Source organism: Pelecanus crispus, chromosome 1 (genome assembly GCF_030463565.1).
Source record: "Pelecanus crispus isolate bPelCri1 chromosome 1, bPelCri1.pri, whole genome shotgun sequence".
Taxonomy (NCBI): Eukaryota; Metazoa; Chordata; class Aves; order Pelecaniformes; family Pelecanidae; genus Pelecanus; species Pelecanus crispus.
In genome coordinates, this window is record NC_134643.1 from 66,350,595 (window position 1) to 66,370,564 (window position 19,970).

Consider the following 19,970-nt stretch of genomic DNA (forward strand, 5'->3'; position numbering starts at 1 on the left):
TCTTTCTCAGTGAATTACAGGGATAAAGGATAGTCTTCATCTTTATTGCATCACCAACTGTATCACTTTTTTCCTTTCCTCCTCACACAAATTAATGCTGACATTTCTGTTACTGCAAGGAGTCCTCCAAGGTCTGTCACTTTTTGTGGTAAGAGTAATCACCCCACTTGTCCATATCTTTTCAGAAATAACACATTTAAACAAAAGATCAGGAGGGACCCTGTTGGTCCTAAAATTTAGTTACCATCTACCATAAGTACTCCTTGATGTTTAAACCTATTTGGAAAGAAAGCTAAAGAATAAATTAAGAGTAAATGAAAAAAAACCTCAAGTGAGCAGAGGGAAGACCAAGAAATGGGTGATACCCAGCGATATGTATAAATCTGAGCTCTGAGAGGAGCTCAGAGAGAACTTCACATGACTGACTTTTTCTTTGACTCAGAAAAGACAATATCATGTGGTAGAGGCTCTTCCTTCTGTTACCCTGATCAAACTTTCTGCAGGTTTTATGCTCCTTTTGCTTTGTCTCTTATTTCCTTTCGTAGGAGTCCTATGTATTACTTGTGTGTCTACTGGATTTGTTACTTTACTCAAGACGACGGTCACAGAAAGGCTAGGTGGCTCTGTTTGGTCTTGCACCTGATCTATACAAGCTGAACATGGTATTTGATGCTATAGATCCGAATGCTCCTACTAGAACTTACTCAGGGAGTTGATCTACTGTAGCTGCCTCTCAGCTCTGGGGTTGCTGTTTGAAGTACTTGCTAAGATTGTTAGTGGAAATTTGTTTCATTGTCTTCAGATTGATCTCTGAGCTGTCTATTAGGTGCAGGAGGGCTAGGCTTGAGGCTGAAAGCAAAGCTGGTCAGAGCTGCATAGAGCTGTAGTGTTTCATGGAGATGTACCATATTCCATGCAGCTTTTATCAAACTGGTCTGTGTGGTGAGGGGTTGAGGGAGGAAAGATCTCTTGGGGTCTTGGAGATGTTGATGTTGGGTGGCTGGGAAGCTACCCAAATCTTAGCTTTTCCATGCCCTGGTTCCCTGGGCAGCAGGCAATGACAGATGCTTAAGAAAGTATTTCACAAGGAGTTTTTAAAGGTCTATTTCTTTTAGTGCTAATTTAATTTCTTGTATCAGCATTCACTGCTGAGGGTGCCTGAGAGTGTCTTAGGCTGAGCTGCTATTTGCGTGGATGAGCCTGAGGAAAATGGGAACGTTAATGTAAGAGGCTAAAGACCATGTTGACAAAAGGGCCAATAACTAATCACTAGAATTTGATTTTGCTAAATATTCTGATGGAATTCAAATGAAGTGCTGGGAGGGCTTTATAATAGCTCCCTTCAACCAGCTCCAGTCCTAAAGGAGTGGGGTGGTCACACAGGGGCTCACAGAGTGTTGATGGGGTAACCAGCAGCAGGTTTTAATCAGAGAAACTAGTAGAGCTGCTGATAAGATGCAGGATTAGTAAATGCACAGCTGCATGTGATGTGCTAGAGGAGAGCCAGCACAGCTTTTCCTAAGGAAGCCAGGACTCGTGAGTCCTGCAGAAATTGCTGGCAGAGGCACGAGGCCTATAAACTGGGGTGGTGTGCCCGTGGGAGTGTACATGGGCTTCCAGAAAGCTTCCAATAAGATAGTAAAAAAGCTTTTGGTACAGAAACTAGGGCTGAAAGGGATGATCTTCACTTGGTTAAACAGCAGTTTAAATGTAGCAAGCAATGGGGTGGTTTTCAGAGTTTTGCTTAGGAGTTTACCAATGGGGACCACTGGGGATCTGTGATGGGAGCAGTGCTGCTCACAGGGAGCAAAGCATGAGGGAATAAAGCTTGCTGCTGCTCTGCACAATTAGTCAGGGTGGGCACAGACTGACTGTGGAAAAATTGCAGAAGGATCTTATGATGCTGAATGACTCTGCAGCAAGTTGCAGTTGATGATTGATGAAGGCAAAATAATGCACAGGGGCAAAAAGGCTGTAAAGTTTAGACTTTATATTAGCATTTAGGACTCAGGAAAGGGAACTCTGGATAATTGCAAGTACTCCTATGAAATGATTAATTCAGTGCTCACAGTGATAAAAAGGCAAGTAAAGGGCTCAGAATGAGGGAGGGGAAAAAAAGATGCAGGAAGTACAGTGACACCACTGATAAACTTCTGGTGCAGCCAGATCTTGAATATTTGTTCTAGTTCTGGCAATCCTACCTCAAAAAAGATATACTTGAGCTAGAGAACATTGACAAAGAACAGCTTCAGCATCAGCAGAAGCCTAAATCATCTAGGGCGCTTCTACTTGGCGAGGGGAAGGGTGAATGAAGGGGTATATGAGTAGAGATTCATAAAATCACAGAAGGTGTAGAGAGGCAAATGATTACTTGCTGTTCCTCACAATATGATACACCAATTGAATTATCAAGCAGAATTTTTAAAACAGAAGGAAGTACTTTACACTGCCCATAATTAAATTGTGGAGCTCATTACACAGGCTGCTGTGGAGACCAAGAGTATAAATGGGTTCAGGGAAGGACCAACACATTCCTAGAGTAAAAAGCCATTACAGGCTATTAAGCACAAAGGTCTGGAAGCAGCCTCCAGCTCAGGAAGTCCTTAGAGGGCTGATTACTGGAAGCTGGGACTGGGGTATGTCAGGGGAAGGATCACCCAATTTGTGCCAGTGCTTCTCTAAACACCTACTGTTGGCTGTTGTAAGAATAGGGATACTGGACTAGACAGATTATTTAATTTGACTGAAGCTGGCTCCTTTTATATCAAATGCAAAAAATTTGTGATTCTTGATGTTGCAGTGAAATAGTCGTCACCCTGTGGTCAGTTTGAAAGGAGAACATTACAGGCCCGGAAGACAAGCTGGGAACAGCAGGTTGCAGGAGCACTGTGCAGTCAGCAGAGTTACATGAGGAAAACTTAAATAATGACAGAGTTTAGCCGTACATTTTGTTCATGACTTTCATAAACACCAAATTGCAGGAGTGAAAACCACCTCCAAACAAACTCAGGTGCGTATAAATTGTTCATACCGCGTGTCTGGCCTTGCACAGGGAGTTTCAAGTTGCGGTTGGCAAAGCTGAGAGCTGGCAGGCATGGGGTTTATCTGCATTGAATATTCAAAGAAAAGCAGAGCTATTGTAACTTAAGCATTGTCATGCAAGTGACTGTTCTTTTCTTGGTAAATATCTAGATTAACTTTGAGAAAAGACTCCCAAAAATCTCTCTCCTGGCAAATGTCCTAGCCGTAGGATCTGTGGAAGCCAGTCTCTCCATTTTTGTGATCTCTCAACCTTGCAGCTGAGAGGCTACCGCAATGGTAACTTACGCCCCTATGAAAAGGAGGGTAATAACCCTAGCCTGGAAAGGCAGCACCTCCAACACCTTTAGTGATAACTAAAATGACACTTGAATCTGTTAACCACATGCAGCAGCACTAGCTTACTCTTTCAAAATAGAATTTTCTAACACTTAAATGAGCTGCATACTATTGACTAATTGTCTTTTGTGGTCTGTGAGGATTCAGGCATTATTATTCCATCTAAACAACTCATTGGAGGATTTTTATATGCCTTAGGTGGAGGAAAAGACTCAGTAAAGCCAAAGCCTTGGATATAAACTCAAATCCCCCCTAATCAAATATGTATCCTTTGATCTAATAAGTAGGTTGAGTCTCGCCTGACTTTTCAGCAAAATAAAGAAGAAAATGTAATGCTTTAAAAAAAAAAAAAACAGTTGTTAATCTTGAATAGCTTGAATGTCTGATTGCTTTTGGTTTCCAAGACAGTCAACTGCTCTGTTAAAGAATTTCCTTAATGGTATCAGCTATGGAATTAGTATCAGATATTTTTGTTTGTTGTATATTTAATGACATAAACATGTATGTGCACCCATCCTTGTTCACAATGGTGGTGTGTTAGCTAAGTTGATAATAACATCTACTACAAATTACTGATTACTGTATATGAGAAAGTAATTATCAAAATACAGCTCATTACTTACGATGCGACATTTCCTTGCTGTTGGTTGCTGCATCAGCAAGCTGGCTGGTGTGCCCGTTTTAACAAAGTTGTGGACTTCATAGTCTGAGGAATGGAATATATCTCTTTTTGATATTGAATCGTCTTTTTTTGATGATTCTCTTTTTCTGGCTGTCTCTTATCAGGGGAACAGTGATTACTTTTGCTTTTGTGGGAAAGGCTGCCTGTCGAGCCTGTGTTTTCATTCATGCACTTAGCACAGTGGAGATGAAATTGCTGGGAAAGATAACTAAAAGCCACTTGTGTAACCTTACTACTGGAAAAGTGCCAGATGGTGTAATCTGCTAGTTAAAATAATGAGATATGATCACATGGATACTCAAAGGATACTCAGCATCTGCTCTGTTATCAGATTTGTGCTACCTTCCCTTTCTCCCCATTTTCCCATCTGTCTTCTGCCTTACACTTTTTAGAAGGCCATGTTTAGCCTGACTTTTTTTTTTTTGTGGCAAAGGCTTCTGTGGTGCAAAGGCAGTGTGTTTTGACGCTCTGTGTCTCTCTTTGTTCCAAGTCAAAGTTCCGATAAGAAGCTGTGTAAAAGTAGGCATTTTTAGCTTGTCCCTGGGTCTAAGGGTCACTTCTGGCTGGTTCATGCTGATTTGCAATCCCTGAGATCATTTTAAGGCTTTTACATTAAAACAAACCTGAAAAAAAAAAAAGGCATTATTGCCTGTGTTTTGCATGCTTTCCAGACAAAGCCATAAATCCAGCTTGGCATGCAGAGGAGGGGCAGGCTGTTGGCACAAAACTGTGCCAAGTCTCCCCCAAAAGGCTCATCAGCCTCGGCTCGCTTTTAAGGGAACATGAGCCAAGTCTCAGGTTCTGCTGCAGGAGGCTTGCACATCTCTAATTCTGGCTTGAAACAGTATCCAAGGCTTGACGCTGGGATGTCTGTGGCTGTTCATTAGGCTTATTTACCTTTTAAGTGTCTGCTGAATTTGCCTTCCAGCTGGAAGCTGTGTCCTCAGGCTGGTCAGATAAATTTGTTCCTAGGAATATTCATCACAGACTTTGCTTTAGTAAATTCGCTTAGTGGATGCATGCAACTTTACAGTCTGTATTGCTTGACAAGTAATAGGCTGGAAGCTGTGCTGGCTGAAAATGTTGGCATTGTTCATCAAATAATCATTAATAGGTAACACTTTATTATTCAGCCACCTTTGCTTAAATATGTTGCACAAAATAGATGCTACCTTCCTCTGTTATGAGGGCAGGACCAAGTAGCCACTGGCTTGCTTTATCACTGTCAGTGATGCAGGGTGGAAAATGTGATACTGCCCCATTTCCACCAAAACAAATTGCAATGTTACAAACCATGAATATATGCAAGAATGTACTCTTGTGTTTAGGAAGCACTAATAACTAAATTGATACCCAAAACAGTATGGAAGGAGATTGCCAAATACTGGACACTGTTTTCTGGAAAAATATATTTTTAAAAAAAATTGTAGTTTCTTGTGGTTTATTTCTTTAAGGCCTTAATCCAGTCATTGAGAAGACATGTAGCTTATGTCGTACTGACATATATGGCATAAAATCTTTCTAGCTAAATTGTTCTCTCCTGATACATTGCCAGGTAATGAAAGTCTTCCTTGGACTCCTTCCCTCTAATGGTCTTCAGTCAAATGTAAAATATTTTTGAAGAAACCCTTAATGTCAATGTCTTGCCCAAGTTGTTAAGTGGAAAGGGGGCATTGGACGTTCAGAGGCTGATGTTAATGTGCTGAGTTGTTGATGCTAACCACAGGAAAGGGAATTTAGGAGATTCTGATTCAGCCCACTCAATTTTTTGACATGCACTGTGAGCAGTGAGGCTTCCAAACTCCTTTACTGTCGATATATATTGCACTGTATATTTTCAGGACAATGAAAAGATTTATTTAGCATATGGCTGACCTGGACTGTCATCAGTTGACCTTTATTGCCTTGGGACAGTGGTAAGATTAGGAGATGCTATAAATAGTTGTTGCACTGTGGGAGTGGTATCACAAAAATGCACTTTACACAAACAAACTGTGATTTCACGTTGTGGGGGATGAGTGTATTTGGCTTACAAAAGGAGATCTCTCCTTGAGATGTTTTTGTCCTCTTCTGAATCATTGCAGCTGAAGCTGTAAGATTGTTTTGGTCACCACCATCAGGTGCTAAAAGGTACAACACAATAATGTCATGAAGCTTTATGAAACCTACTGTCCAAGTGCAGCTGAGCTTTGTATCAGCAGTGTACTGTGCTTTCTCCCACCTGATGGCTCCCTGTTTGAGGCTGATCTGGCAGGGCTGGGTGCCGCTGGGGAGACAGGCAGTGGATACGCTCTCAGCGTTTGTGGAGCTCCGCAAGGGTTTCTGGTTACCATCTGTGACTTTTGAAGGAGGCCATATCTATGCCTCGGGAGCTTTAAGAATGACTTTGGACCAAAAAGACAGGATTGAAATATAAGTGGAAAAAAGCTGTAATACCTTGAGAGATGCTGATACGATCAAAAAAGGTAGTAGTGTATGACTTCCCTTCCTGAATAAGTGGGGTCCCCATGTCTTGTTTTACATAGTCGGATGCTGAATGGATGACTTTTCCCAGCCTATGAACTAAGTAAAAGCAACATATGTTGCTTTGTATAAACTCATATTTCGTTCCTCCAGTAAAGGCTATTTGGAATTATGCATAAATTGATTCAGCAGGTATGTAAGGAATAGGTGTAATGAATGAGGACTCTGCTGAATCTGGCAAACAGAACTGTACGTAGTCCACTGGATTTGATATTTCAGGTTAGCTAGTGCCAGATGAGTAACTGATCTTCATTAAACAGTAATTTTCAGTGATCAGATTACTTTATTCTTTTCCTAAACTGCTTTAGCAGGAGATGGCATTCAAGCACTATTTCACCCAAGCTGAAATTAGATGCTGTTCTGCCTCTTCTGATTTCTGGAGAAGGGTGGGGTGGATAATTATATGGGGTAATTATATTGGATATACACTCCATTTATTTGTTTTTTTTTCTTTTCAATTTGCAGGAAAGCAATCTCCAGGTCAGGCCTCCAGCACTTGGCTCCTGTGCATTCCCTCAACATTGCAGTCTCCAATGGACCTGTGAAGGAACCAAGGGCGGCCTTAGAGTGGACTGTAGGTGTTTGGTTTTTTGGCAGTTAATTTGAGCAGTTTCTCTGGCTAGTGCTCTCTCCATCCTTAAATTAACATAAAACATTTTGTTGCTATCAGATTAGTGCTGGTCATTAGAAACATGCTTCTATTATGAAATGAAGCACAAGACAGAGACATGAAAACTTGTGGAGGCTTGAGCAGCACAGGACAGAGCTGTTTGGATTTTCCAGCTTGGGAACTGTCTGGCTACATTTGCTCACTGCCTTCTTGGCAAGGTCTGCCATCCAAAGGTGATCTGATTTTAGCACAGCAGGGTTTTGTACCTCTGCTTGATGGGCCAAGATTTAAGGCTGAAGACACATCGAGTTGGCTGGGTCTGTAGAATATGTAGTAGAAATCTTTGGTCACGATGCTTTGTAGGTATGGCTAGATTTCTTCTGGGCCCAAGCTGGCTTGTAGACACAGAGAGCGCATGTTTCCATCCCTCCTGTCTTGCTTCTCTTATGTTTCTGGGCTAGTTCAGAAGGGGCCAGTTTAGGACTGTCTAGAACAGAATAGAGTATTTCAGTTGGAAGGGACCTACAATGATCATCTAGTCCAACTGCCTGACCACTTCAGGGCTGACCAAAAGTTAAAGCATGTTATTAAGGGCATTGTCCAAATGCCTCTTAAACACTGACAGGCTTGGAGCATCGACCACCTCCCTAGGAAACCTCTTCCAGTGTTTGACCATCCTCTCTGTATAGGAATGTTTCCTAGCATCAAGTCTGAACCTGCCCTGACACAGCTTTGAACTATTCCCATGCACCTTCCATGTGCTTGTGCACTGGTACGTGCTAAGGTGAGCCTTAAGCCAGCAGGTCACACAAATGTCCCATTTAAAGCAAAGCATACAGTGGCTCTTACACTCGGCTATTGGCAAAGAACTCGGTACATTGCAGTATCAAGGCACCAGCCACCCAAGTGGCTTTTGGGTGAAGGTAACTTGTGTTTTGATGAATATGGCTTATGTTTATCTCTGTTCTCTATACCAAGACTGAATGGCTTTCTAGATGGCATGCTCTGCTTCAACCCCAGCTGTTGCATTTAAAGTTTAAGGGACTGAAGTTTTACAGGCTGTGCTGCAGGAAGCTGGATTAGATTCACTATCGTTTTCTTCAGTGCTGTACTTTAACACAGAGTGTTAAAATGAGTTTGAAAGCTTACATAGAATCCTCTTGGAAGAGCTTTGGAGAATACCTTGATCTTTTCCTCCAGGAAAACTCAGGTCCTGATTCAGCAAGGTATTAAAACACATGCCTGCTTTGAGTCATCAATGCTGTTTAGTAGAAATCTGAAGGATCAGTCATGTATGTGAAGGGTTAGGCACAGGCTAAATTAAACACCTTTCAAAACTGTACTTAGAAAACAGCAACAACAAAGTCCCTAAACAAAAGAACTAAACCCCAAACTCAGCAACCACAACTTACCCTTCTTCAAAGTTGATTGCTTCTACTCATTTTACCAGGTGCTTCCTCATGTGATCCCAATACCTAAATACTGCAGGACTTGATATAGGTTGGTGAATATTGATTAAATATTGTGGGTTTTAATTGTGTGTGTGTATGGAGGGTGTTTGTGTACTTTACTTCCTGGCTTATGGTTTAGATTTTTGATCAGTTCAATTTCTCAGCTGTTCCATCCTCTCAGATCAGTGTTGCTGCTTTACTTCATGCTTTGATTAGAGAGGGGAGGCAATGCTATGGCATGTGGGCAAAGGGGCGGGATAGTGAGTGGAAGACATCTGTGGCTGGGAGGAGCCTGAACTGGCCAGCTATAGTAACTGGTGAATACAGGGGAGAAAGGCATTTCCCAAATCTGAGACACAGTGTAAGTAAAAGGGATAATGGAGAGGAGATTTGGAGGTGAGAAGAAGCTGAAATGGACCAAAGTTTATGCGAATGTCAATAAAAAAAATTAAGTTTTAAATACTGATGTTTAATTCCAGAGGTGTATTTGGTAGAGTGAGAAGATATTTGGATTAAGATATATTGGAGCCAGACAGAAAGTCTTTGTATTCAATCACTGGAAGGCAGCGTTAATCAGTGCATGTTGCATCCCCATATATATCATCCTGCTCTTTAGTATTTCTGAGGATGATTCTCCAGGGACTCATGATGGGACATCTTTCCAAAGTCTAAGTGACATGAACATAAATTCTCACTTGACTTTGCAGTAGAAAATGTTTCCTCCTTGTTATCTTCACAGTAATAACTGGAAAGAATTCCCTGGCTATAATCTCCATTTTTGATAACTCCTTGCAGGTGATTTGCCACTATCAGATGATCTTGTGAACAGGACACTGATTCAGGGAGTGGGATTTCCAGTCCCTGCTCTGTCACTTACCTTGTGAGCAAGCTCAGACGAATTGTTTTGCCACTCAACATGTAAGCTTCTCCAGCTGTAAAATGGAGCTGATGATTCTGATGTCTCTTAAGACCCTTTACATAAGAAACAGTATTGCTTTATTATTGTTGTTGCTAGCTATCATCCCTGAGGTTTCTTTTCTCTCACGTACTTACTAATGCCCAGTTTCATCACATTTGCCACACCTGATTCAAGTTAACTTGTAGCTTTGTTGTCTATTCTAATGCTGTCTTTTCACAGCATTCTCTCAAGTAGGTGATGTTATAGCAAAAGGACAATGCAGAATATGCCTTACCAAAAAGGAACCACCTTAACTGCCTGTCCCTGTGATATGTTTATGCACAGCCTCTTCTCCTACCCTCCCCCATTTCAGGCATCACTCCCACAAGTTAAATGATAAAGCAAGCGATTCTAGCCCAGATTCTCAATCACATATGGACTGAGAAACCTCATACAGTGCCTGCGTACCATTGTGGATCTAGGTCTTTGTATATTTTCATACTGCCATTTGCTCCCAAGGAAAATAACCGTAAGCTTTTGTGCAAAGTCATCCTGTAATTTCCTTTTAAGTAGTGCCTTCTAGGTCTTGCTTTCTTTCACGCTTAAAAAAATCTTGACAGCCACCTAGGATATTAGTGTGTTGAGCTTCCTACTGGCCAAAATTGTCTCACTATTTTATTTGTTCATCGTGCATTTGTCTGTTGATGCCAGTTTCTTGCCTTCTCATTAGTAGGCATTTATGGCCCATGACTACAAGCCTTAGAACTCTAGTTATGTCCATTAAGAGGCATTTGAAGACACGCAGCTTCCATTCTTGGAGTTCAACTTAAGACTGATCTGTGCTTTGTGTTCTGTGAATGCACAGAGGTTCTCTGGGTGCAAGATGAATGTTCTTCAGAGGAGAAATATTATAACCTTGTATCATAAATTATATATATTAAAGACACAAAAAAATCTTATAGATCTAAACAAGAATAGAAAACTATGTATTTGAGTAAAGTTGAAAACTGGCATTTGGCAATATGTAATACCAGTTTTGTAGGTTTTACTTTTACCTGCTTCTATAAAGCTAGTTGATTGAGAGTGTCTATTCAGTTGCATGGGATATTTTAACATGCAGGAAAAAGTTGTTCTTTGTACTTTCTACTAAATATCAGAAGATTGCAGGGCTGTAATCTCACTGGGATCACAGAGACATAGTGCAGTAGTACACGTGACTGGAGTGGCACAATGCATCGATATGGACTTTTGAGGAAGGACAAGGCCAGGATGGCGAGGAGGGGGAGTTGTTCTTCATATGCAACAGAAGTGGGAATGCTTGAAGCTCTGCTGTGGAATGGATGATGAGCCTGTGAAGAGCTTATGGATCAAGATTAGAGGGCAAACCAACATAGGCAACATTGTTGTGGATGTCTGCTACAGATGCCTTGTTCAGGAAGAGGTAGAAGATGATCCTTCTTCAGACAACTGGAAGCAGCCTCATGTTTGAAGGCCCTGGTACTCATGTGAACAACATGAGCCATCCTGCTGAAGGGAACAACAGGGCACAAGGAATCAGGAGGTTTCTGGAATGCATTGATGAGAACTTCCTGACACAAGTGATTGAGGAGCTGATGAGGGGAGGTGCTCTGCTGGGTCTCGTACTTATAAACAAGGAAGAACTGGTTGGGAATGTGAAGGTCAGGGCAGTCCTACATGCAGTAATGAAGAGATGGTGGAGTTCAGGATCCTGAAAAGAGGGAGCAAGGCAAACAGCAGGGTCATAGTCCTGGACTTCAAGAGAACAGACTTGGCCCTGTTCAAGGAACTGTTTGGAAGAATAACATGTGATATGATTCTGAAGAGTAAAGGGCTCCAGGAAAACTAGTTTATATTCAAAGATCACCTCCTCAATGCTCGAGAACAGTCCATTCTCACATGCAGTAAGTCAAGCAAAAGCATCAGGAGGCCTGCATGGATGCATAAGGAGCTCCAGACAAAACTCAAATACTTAAAAAAAAAAAAACCAACCCAAACCCACCCAACAACACCCCCTCTACCCCCCTCCTCCCCCCAAAAAAACCTAACCCCCCCCCCCCTCCCCCCGCCAATACAACAGGTGGAAGCAGGGTCAGGCCAGCCAGAAGGATTATAGAGGGCACTACCCAATTTCACAGGGATGGACTAAGGAAAGCCAGAGCCAATCTGGACTTGAATCTGACAGGAGCTTGAAGGGCAACAAGAATGGTTACTGTAGGCATATCAGCAGCAGTAGGAACACTAGGAAAAATGTTAGGCGACTGCTGAACAGGGCAGGGGACTTGGTGACAAAGGACATGAAAAGATCAATGTGCTCAATCCGTTTTTTAATCTCCATTTTTACTGGTAAGACCTGTGTTCAGGAATGCCAGGCCCCTGACACCAGTGGCTGAAGCAAGGAAGACTTCCCTTTTGTAGAGAATGATCCAGTTAGGGAGCATTTAAACAGACTGAATGTATAGAAGTCCATGGGACCTGATGAGATGCATGCTGGTATTGTTGCAAGGCCAGTCTGTGTCTTTGAAAGGTCATGATGATCAGAGGAGGTTCCTGAGGACTGAAACAAAACAAATGTCAATCCTATCTTCAGGAAGGGCAAGGAGGAGGATCCAGGGAACTACTCGCTGATCAGCCTCACCTTGATTCCTGGGAAAGTGATAGAGCAAATTCTTCTGGAAGCTATTTCCAAAAATATTAAGGGATAAGAAAGTGATTGAAAGTAGTCAGCATGGATTTATGGAGGTGAGATCATACCTGGCCAACCTGACAGCCTTCTATAAATTAGATGACTGGTTTGGTAGATAAGGGGAGAGCAACGGCTGCTATGTTGACTTTTGCAAGGCTTTTGACACTATCTTCTGTAACATCCTCATAGACAAACTGATAGAGTGTGGGCTAGATAAATAGAAAGTAAGGTGGCTTATGAGTGGTGTTTATAATCAGTGAATGTGACTTTGCATGAATCTGTTGCATTATATTCTGCATCTTTTTGGCATTAGTGGTACTGTCCACTTACTTTCATGGGCAGTAAGTGTTTATAAGTGCCTAGTGATACACTACACTTGAGATAATTAACATGCATGTTAATACACTAATACGAGTTCTACATATGATGAAATATTTCCCATCTAGATAAATGTATTTCTTTTCCACGTGAATGGTTTGGCTTCTGTATCATCATTTCCTAAAAGCTATAATAATTTTTACACCGAAGGATATTTCCCTTCCATTAGAGTGTCTGCCAGACTGTTTTTGTAATTGGGAACTGAGTATTCAGTTAAAAAGAGATAAGAAATGTACGTTATCAGATGCTCACATGAGAAAGGAGAACCCTGGGGTATGGGTATCGCATTAGTCACATAAAAACATGTAGATGTGCTGAGAGCTTTAGTTCCACTTAAATAAGTACTGATGAGTGCAAGCTCCGTGCATACTTAAAAATTGCTGAAATTTTGTGTGCAGATGACACTTGAAGCAATGTGTTCAGGATCAGTAGTCCTACTTTGCTGTTTCTTTTTCATCAAGGTTTGGTAACTCATGTTCTTTCCAGAGAGATCTAAAGAGAAAAAAAAGAGGTCTGTCATATTTAAAAATGCTAGCTGTCTCTTTTTTTTTTTTTTCTTTCTCCCCCCAGTGGTATAGAGGGTGCAGTGATATTACAGAAGGTGCCCTTCTTGAAAATAGGTATTTTTTCCCATTGCTGCCAAAAGGACTGAAGTTAAGCTGTTGTCAGCTAAGATAATGGTTCATGAGAACATAGGGAATCATCATCTCAGTTGATAGCATCTGGACATTGCTCCTTCATGAAGACAAATGTTGTTATTCTGCTTCTGCATACAGATGATCTTTCAGAGGACAGTAAAAACAATCTCAGAAGCTCAGCAGAGAATACAGGAGTGGGCAACTGATCCAAGGATGTTGGAAAGCATGGTGGGGGAAAGAAGAATGGCAGCAAAAACTAGAGAATGTGGTGAACCTAGACCTAAAAGTTGAACACCCAAAAATAGTTCTGAAAGTTGGAACCTACATATCCTCAAGTTTTTTGAAGTAATGATGCAGTACCGTATCTCCATGATGTTTTGTTCTCTTTTGTTTTATGTCCATGTATTACATTTGTAATAATAAAGAAAAGGTGACTTCTATGTGAAGAATATTCCCAAATTAAAACATGCTAAGGTGGAGTTAGAATTGAGAACATCAACAGAAAAATATTTGGGACGTTGCTATTGTCTGGAATGCGAGCATTATAAGCTATGGAATTTCAGAGTTAAGGGTAAAACACAAGCCAAATACGAGAGAAAGACATTTGGGGGAAAAAACATCCAAACAAAGTTTCTGCTTGACAGTGACTTCATAAAGAAAAGGGCTAAAGCTAATAATATTTGCTTACAAATATGTTTGTTTAAATTTAGATTGAGCACTAATTTTACACTAATCATAGGTTTATCACCCAAATGTATATTTATAAGAAGACTCATTTCTCTCACTGGAGTGTTAACAAAGGGAAATATTTCTCAATGGCTTATTTTAGAAATTAGTCTTACATATTTTTTTGCAGAACGCCAGTCATGACAGGAGTGTAGGAGAGCTCCATTCCTCCTGTTACAACTGGAGTTACAACTCCTTTGAACTAGAAAGTTTGGCTGACTGGTGTATTTGTTTGGCTGAATATCTATGGCTGCTTGACATGGCAAATTAAATTACCCAGGTTTATCCGCATTGCTTTTGAAACCGTGCTGGCTGCAGCTTGAAGAACAGGGAGTTATGGAGATACTTAAGGGCTTTAGAAAAATGGTAACACTTGCTCTGTCATTTAACCATGCTGGGCCACTTAAGAGAAGAAACCTAGTTGAATTAGTGAAATGTGCACAGCAAGTTATGATTACGTATGTGTAATTACATCATTCCCAAACTCCTAGTCATTGAATTCCTATTTCTCTTTCACTTCAGGGGGGATTGTGTGTGGTTTCTGTTTCATATGCAACGAATGTTTGCTATACTGAAATTATTTTTGTTTGCTATTAAGGTGGTAATGGATCACGAGCAATCAAATGGGAGGTCCCCATCTGGGAGAGCATATTGAGTTCATGTGTCCCCTGTGAGGCAGCTGCATCTGCCAGGAAAGCACTGCTGCCTCCACTTCAGTGAGCAGGGGCTCTTTCTCTTCACAGGACACTGAGTACACACACTTGCAAGGGTTGGGAAGCCAGGCGAGCAGACAGAGTTCCCAGTTCTCTTTTTAACTGCAGAATATGAGGCCGCAGTCATTGCTGTTTTGTTCACAATGATGGACAGTATCCCTTTTCTACACAGCAAGTCAAAGCAAAGCACGTCAGCCTAAAAGCATGATTTGACAGGTCAGCTAAGCTGCTCTAACGCTGAGTTGGTCCCATTGAACCCACCTTTAACCCACCACTCCTTGTGTCAGATGCAGCAGCTATGTGGTCACAGGGTGAGTCATTTTGTCTAGCTGATTTGGTAGATAAAAGTTGCCTATTTTTTTCCATCAGTTGAACTGATGCATGTGTAGCTTCGCAGCCACTAGATCCAGCATGAGGAAAATGGCAAGAGCATGAGACTGGGGTCTTAAGGGGTCAGGGACAGAAAGGGGATGACTGCATCTTTAGTAGCCATTTAGTCCTCAAGCCTACATAAAGACATCAAGTGCAAAATAAACCAAACTGGCAAATTATTTACGAAAAGGTTGCTGAACTAAGCACTCTTGTGGAAAAATGTCTGTGCCAAAATATGTTAAGTGATAATGTAGCCTTTACTGTGCTTTAGTTTTGTGTTAAACAGCAGCTCATACTAGAGGTGGTCCCAGTGGCTTCTGTCAGCTTATGTGTTGGTAGATGGAGTACCCTTTTGTCCAGCACGTTGTGGAATACTGCCTGTGAATTTTGGAGTAGAAAATACTGATTTTCTGAAGTCAAAATTCTTCATAGAAATTTATTGATTTTTGTCAAAATTTCCTATTAGAATTGAATGAAAAATTGGGCTTGGAAAAGGTCAAAGCATTTTCCTTTGACTATATAATCTTCATTTTTCATAAGCAGCAACAGAATGTCTCATCATATAAATGACAGTGCTCTGTAAAATTTAAAACAGTGACGTTCAAATAATTCCCTTTGATCTTATTGAGACAAAGTAATTGACAGGTAAAGGTTTTTGAGGGAGGGCATTTCATCTTGGGAAATCTCAGCTCTTTGCTCTGATTCAGGATGAAAGAAGATTTTTCAAATGTCAGTTTGCTGGAATTGAAATTGTGAATTTTCACACATAGTGCTGTGAAATTGTTTGTGGCAGCAGATATCTGGAGGTGTGGCACTTATACTAGATCAGGTTATTTACATTTTTATTATCTAGTCTTGTCAGAACTCTATCATAGCATGAACTACAAAGGTCATCATTGTAGACTACTTACTGATTTTTATTTACACTGTGATGTAAAGTCAGACATGTGAATCTATGATACAGTCTGGAACAGTCAGTCTAAACTAGGTTATGGAAATAGGCCACTTTATCTTTAGAAATCCTGGGTGGCAATTTATGTGGACATGGTCTAAATGAAGGGGAATTTAATCTATTTTTTTTAATGGAACTTTGATTCCTCATTAAAAATTATGTCCCAGGAGCTGTGTGCTTTCTTACTTAGCTTTCATAGTTGATCCTTCCTGAACACCTTTTATAATCTATAAGATTTAGCTTTGGGTTATAATGTTGAGTTTGCGCTGTTTTGTCAGCAGAGAATGTGCTCAGGTCAAACACTTTTTGAGCTCATATCCTTCTGCTTTGGTCCTCTTGTCTGGCTCCTCATAAACCAGACAGCAAGTTAATATGTTGGGCAATACTGTGGGTGTAGTAATTTTATTAGTATGATGTGACTAGGCTTCCATGAAGTGCTGTAAAACTGATATAGTTCTTGCCAGAGAAAATTGCTTTAATGTAAGGGTAAACTTGAAGGGAAAGAATTTACAATCTGAGTAATTTACCATCAGAGTAAGGCTTGAAGAATTTCTTAAGCTAGTTCAAGTCCTTAAAAGCTATTTTGCATTACAAAAATGCTGAAAAGCCTCACTTAAACTATTGTGCACAGAACTGTACAGTTTAGGAAAATCTCTGTCCCAGGGAGTCTGCAGTTCAAGTGGACAGGCAAACAAAAGGATGAGAAGAAATGGAGGCATAGAACAGTGTGCTGCTAAATGAAGATTAATCAGGGTGCAATGGCAGTGAACTGGAACCCAAGTCTCACTCTCATCCAGCCCCTTGTGCTGAGGGATAATACTGAGTCTGACATCAACGGGAACATTTCTGATGAAGTTAGAAGTCTTGTGGACAGGCAGACCTCTCACCAGAAAAAAACCCAATGTTGTTCTTGTCCTCTTGGTCTATTTGAAGTGAGCACCATAGTTGTGGTAGGCACCACACACAGACTTGCATAAGTCTTGGCTGTTGTGGATGCACTTGTACTCCAGAAGGCAAAGGATTTTGCCACTTCTCCTTCTCTGCATTACCTAAGAAAACCGCATGGCAAGAGAAGCTTTCTCATTTCATCACTTTGAAACTGTCAGTGGTATTTTAAATAAATTATTTTAGCCAAGATGGCTATTTCAGAGCATCCTGCTGTCGGACGCCATCTGTTTGGTAACCGTCATCGTTTGTGACTTCTGCAGTGTGGGAACCAAATGTCAGAGACTGTCAAAGCGTTTTCCATCATGCTCTAATTCTGGCTGAACAGAAATCCTGTTTATTCACTTTGCTCAAGTAGTGTACAGTAGACTTCTTAAGCTTTTTAGTTGAGCCAGGATTACCGTCAAGTGAAAACTATAGTCTTTCTACAACCAAATTTCCTCAGAACAAGAATTTTTATAGAATTAAGGTACAGATTTGGTCAGATGAGGCTGTCAAGAAAAACCAGATGTTACCCTGTTAATTACTACTAATTGTCAGTGTGCTAGGTAGGTTTTGGTTTGTTTTTTTTTGTTTTTTTTTTTTTTTTTTTGAGAGTGTTCTCAGTTGACTGTATCCTTCTTTCAGGTATAAAATTAAAGTCTGGACTCTCCTGGCCACTTAATGTTTTGTCGATGCTTTCATAAACATGCAGTGTTGATCCAGCCATTTTAAAGAAAGCATTTTTCCTTGTCTGAACTATCCTGTCATCCTAAAGCTATCGTCAGTATATTATTTTGCACTTCTGGGCTCTGTTCTCAAATTTTTGGGCTTCTCCAATTGAAAGTTCAGTAGTCACGTTTTTGTTTCATCTCTCTTGATTTTCTGTTTCTTACAATTCTGTGTACATCTCATGCTTGTGAAATCTAGAGTCCCAGTTAAACTATGCAGCATGTGGGAAGAACATGGGCAAAGTTTTACTGAACTGTACACGAAAATACTTTGGTTCTGATTGGTGACACATCGTTCATTGTATCATCAGCATCTTTTAAGCAGGGGTGGTCAGCCAGGATAATACTGTTACGGCTTTGTGTTGTAGAAAAACAAACCAACATGTGGTTGTGTGGTGGTTGGTGGGGCTTTTTGGTTTTTTTTTTAATTTTTTTTTTCCTTTTTCTAAATTTGTGGTGAAAATCAGATCTTTTTTTTTCCCTCTATACTCATGTGTCTGAATTTCACAAACCAGATTAACAATCATCTTTTCTCAGGAAAATGCTGTGAATGGAGAGCACCTGTGGCTGGAGACAAATGTTTCTGGGGACCTCTGCTACCTTGGGGAGGAAAGCTGCCAAGTCAAATTCTCAGTGAGTTATTTTAAGATTTCCTTCTCTCTTTCTGAGGTAACAAGCTTGGCTTCAGACTGATGCGGTGCTCAGATGCTTGGGAGCTTGAATTGTTTGCTGTTGTTGATGCTTGTGTTCCAGGAGAGGGAATGCATATAGGGCAAAAGGCTGCTGGTTAAATACTTTCTTGCTTGGGAAAAAAGCCTCAAACAATTTTGAATGACCCAGATTAGTTACACAGTGAGAATGGATGTAGTGAGTAATTAACATGGTAAAGGAAAAAATGTTAGAATATTGAGATATTTCAGAAATGTTCAAAGAAAGTAGCCTATTTTATTTACATACACAAATACATAGGCTGGATTGATGGGCCAAGGCCAATTGTATGAGGTTCAACAAGGCCAAGTGTCCGGTCCTGCACTTGGGTCACAACAACTCCATACAACACTACAGGCTTGGGGAAAAGTGGCTGGGAAGCTGCCTGGCCGAAAAGGACCTGGGGGTGTTGGTTGACAGCCGTCTCAACATGAGCCGGCAGTGTGCCCAGGTGGCCAAGAAGGCCAACAGCATCCTGGCCTGTATCAGAAATGCTGTGGCATGAGGGAAGTGATTGTCCCCCTGTACTTGGCACTGGTGAAGCTGCACCTCAAATACTGTGTCCAGTTTTGGGCCCCTCACTACGAGAAAGACATTGAGGTGCTGCAGCGTGTCCAAGGAAGGGCAATGAAGCTGGTGAAGGGTCTAGAGCACAAGTCTTATGAGGAGCAGCTGAGGGAACTGGGGTTGTTTAGTCTGGAGAAGAGGAGGCTGAGGGGAGACCTTATCGCTCTCTACAACTTCCTGAAAGGAGGTTGTAGTGAGGTGGGTGTTGGTCTCTTCTCCCACGTAGTTAGTGATAGGACAAGAGGAAGTGACCTCAAGTTGCTTCATGGGAGGTTTAGATTGGATGTTAGGAAATATTTCTTCACCAAAACGGTTGTCAAGCATTGGAACAGGCTGCTCAAGGAATTGTTGTGTCACCATCCCTGGAGGAATTTAAAAGATGTATCGACATGGTGCTTAGGGACATGGTTTAGTGATGAACTTGGCAGTGTTAGGTTAACGGTTGGGCTTGATGATCTTAAAAGTCCTTTCCAGCCTAAATGATTCTATGATTTTGTATCACTTGTCTCTGAGACTAGGGTCTGATCAAATTTTTGTGATTTTTAATCACTGGAAGGATTTGAACTGAATTTTCCAAACTCTTGAATGCACTCATGCTGTGATTTAACCTGGCAGGCAGCTAAACACCATACAGCTGTTTGTTCACTGTTCTTCCACCCGCCACTTCAGTGGGATGGGGGAGAGAATCAGGGGGAAAAAAAAAAAAAAAGTAAAATTTGTGGGTTGAGATAAAGCCAGTTTAATAGGACAGAAAATGAAGGGAAAATAATAATAATGATAATAAAAAAATAACATACGAAGTGATGCACAATGCAATTGCTCACCACCCATGAACCGATGCTCAGCCAGTTCCTGAGCAGTGGTCGCTGCCCCCTGGCCAACTTCCCCCAGTTAGTATATGAGAGCATGGTGCTATATGGTATGGAATAACCATTTGGCCAGTTTAGGTCAAGTGTCCTGCCTGTGCCCTCTCCCAGTTTCTTGCTGGTAGCGCATGAGAAGCCGAAAAGTCCTT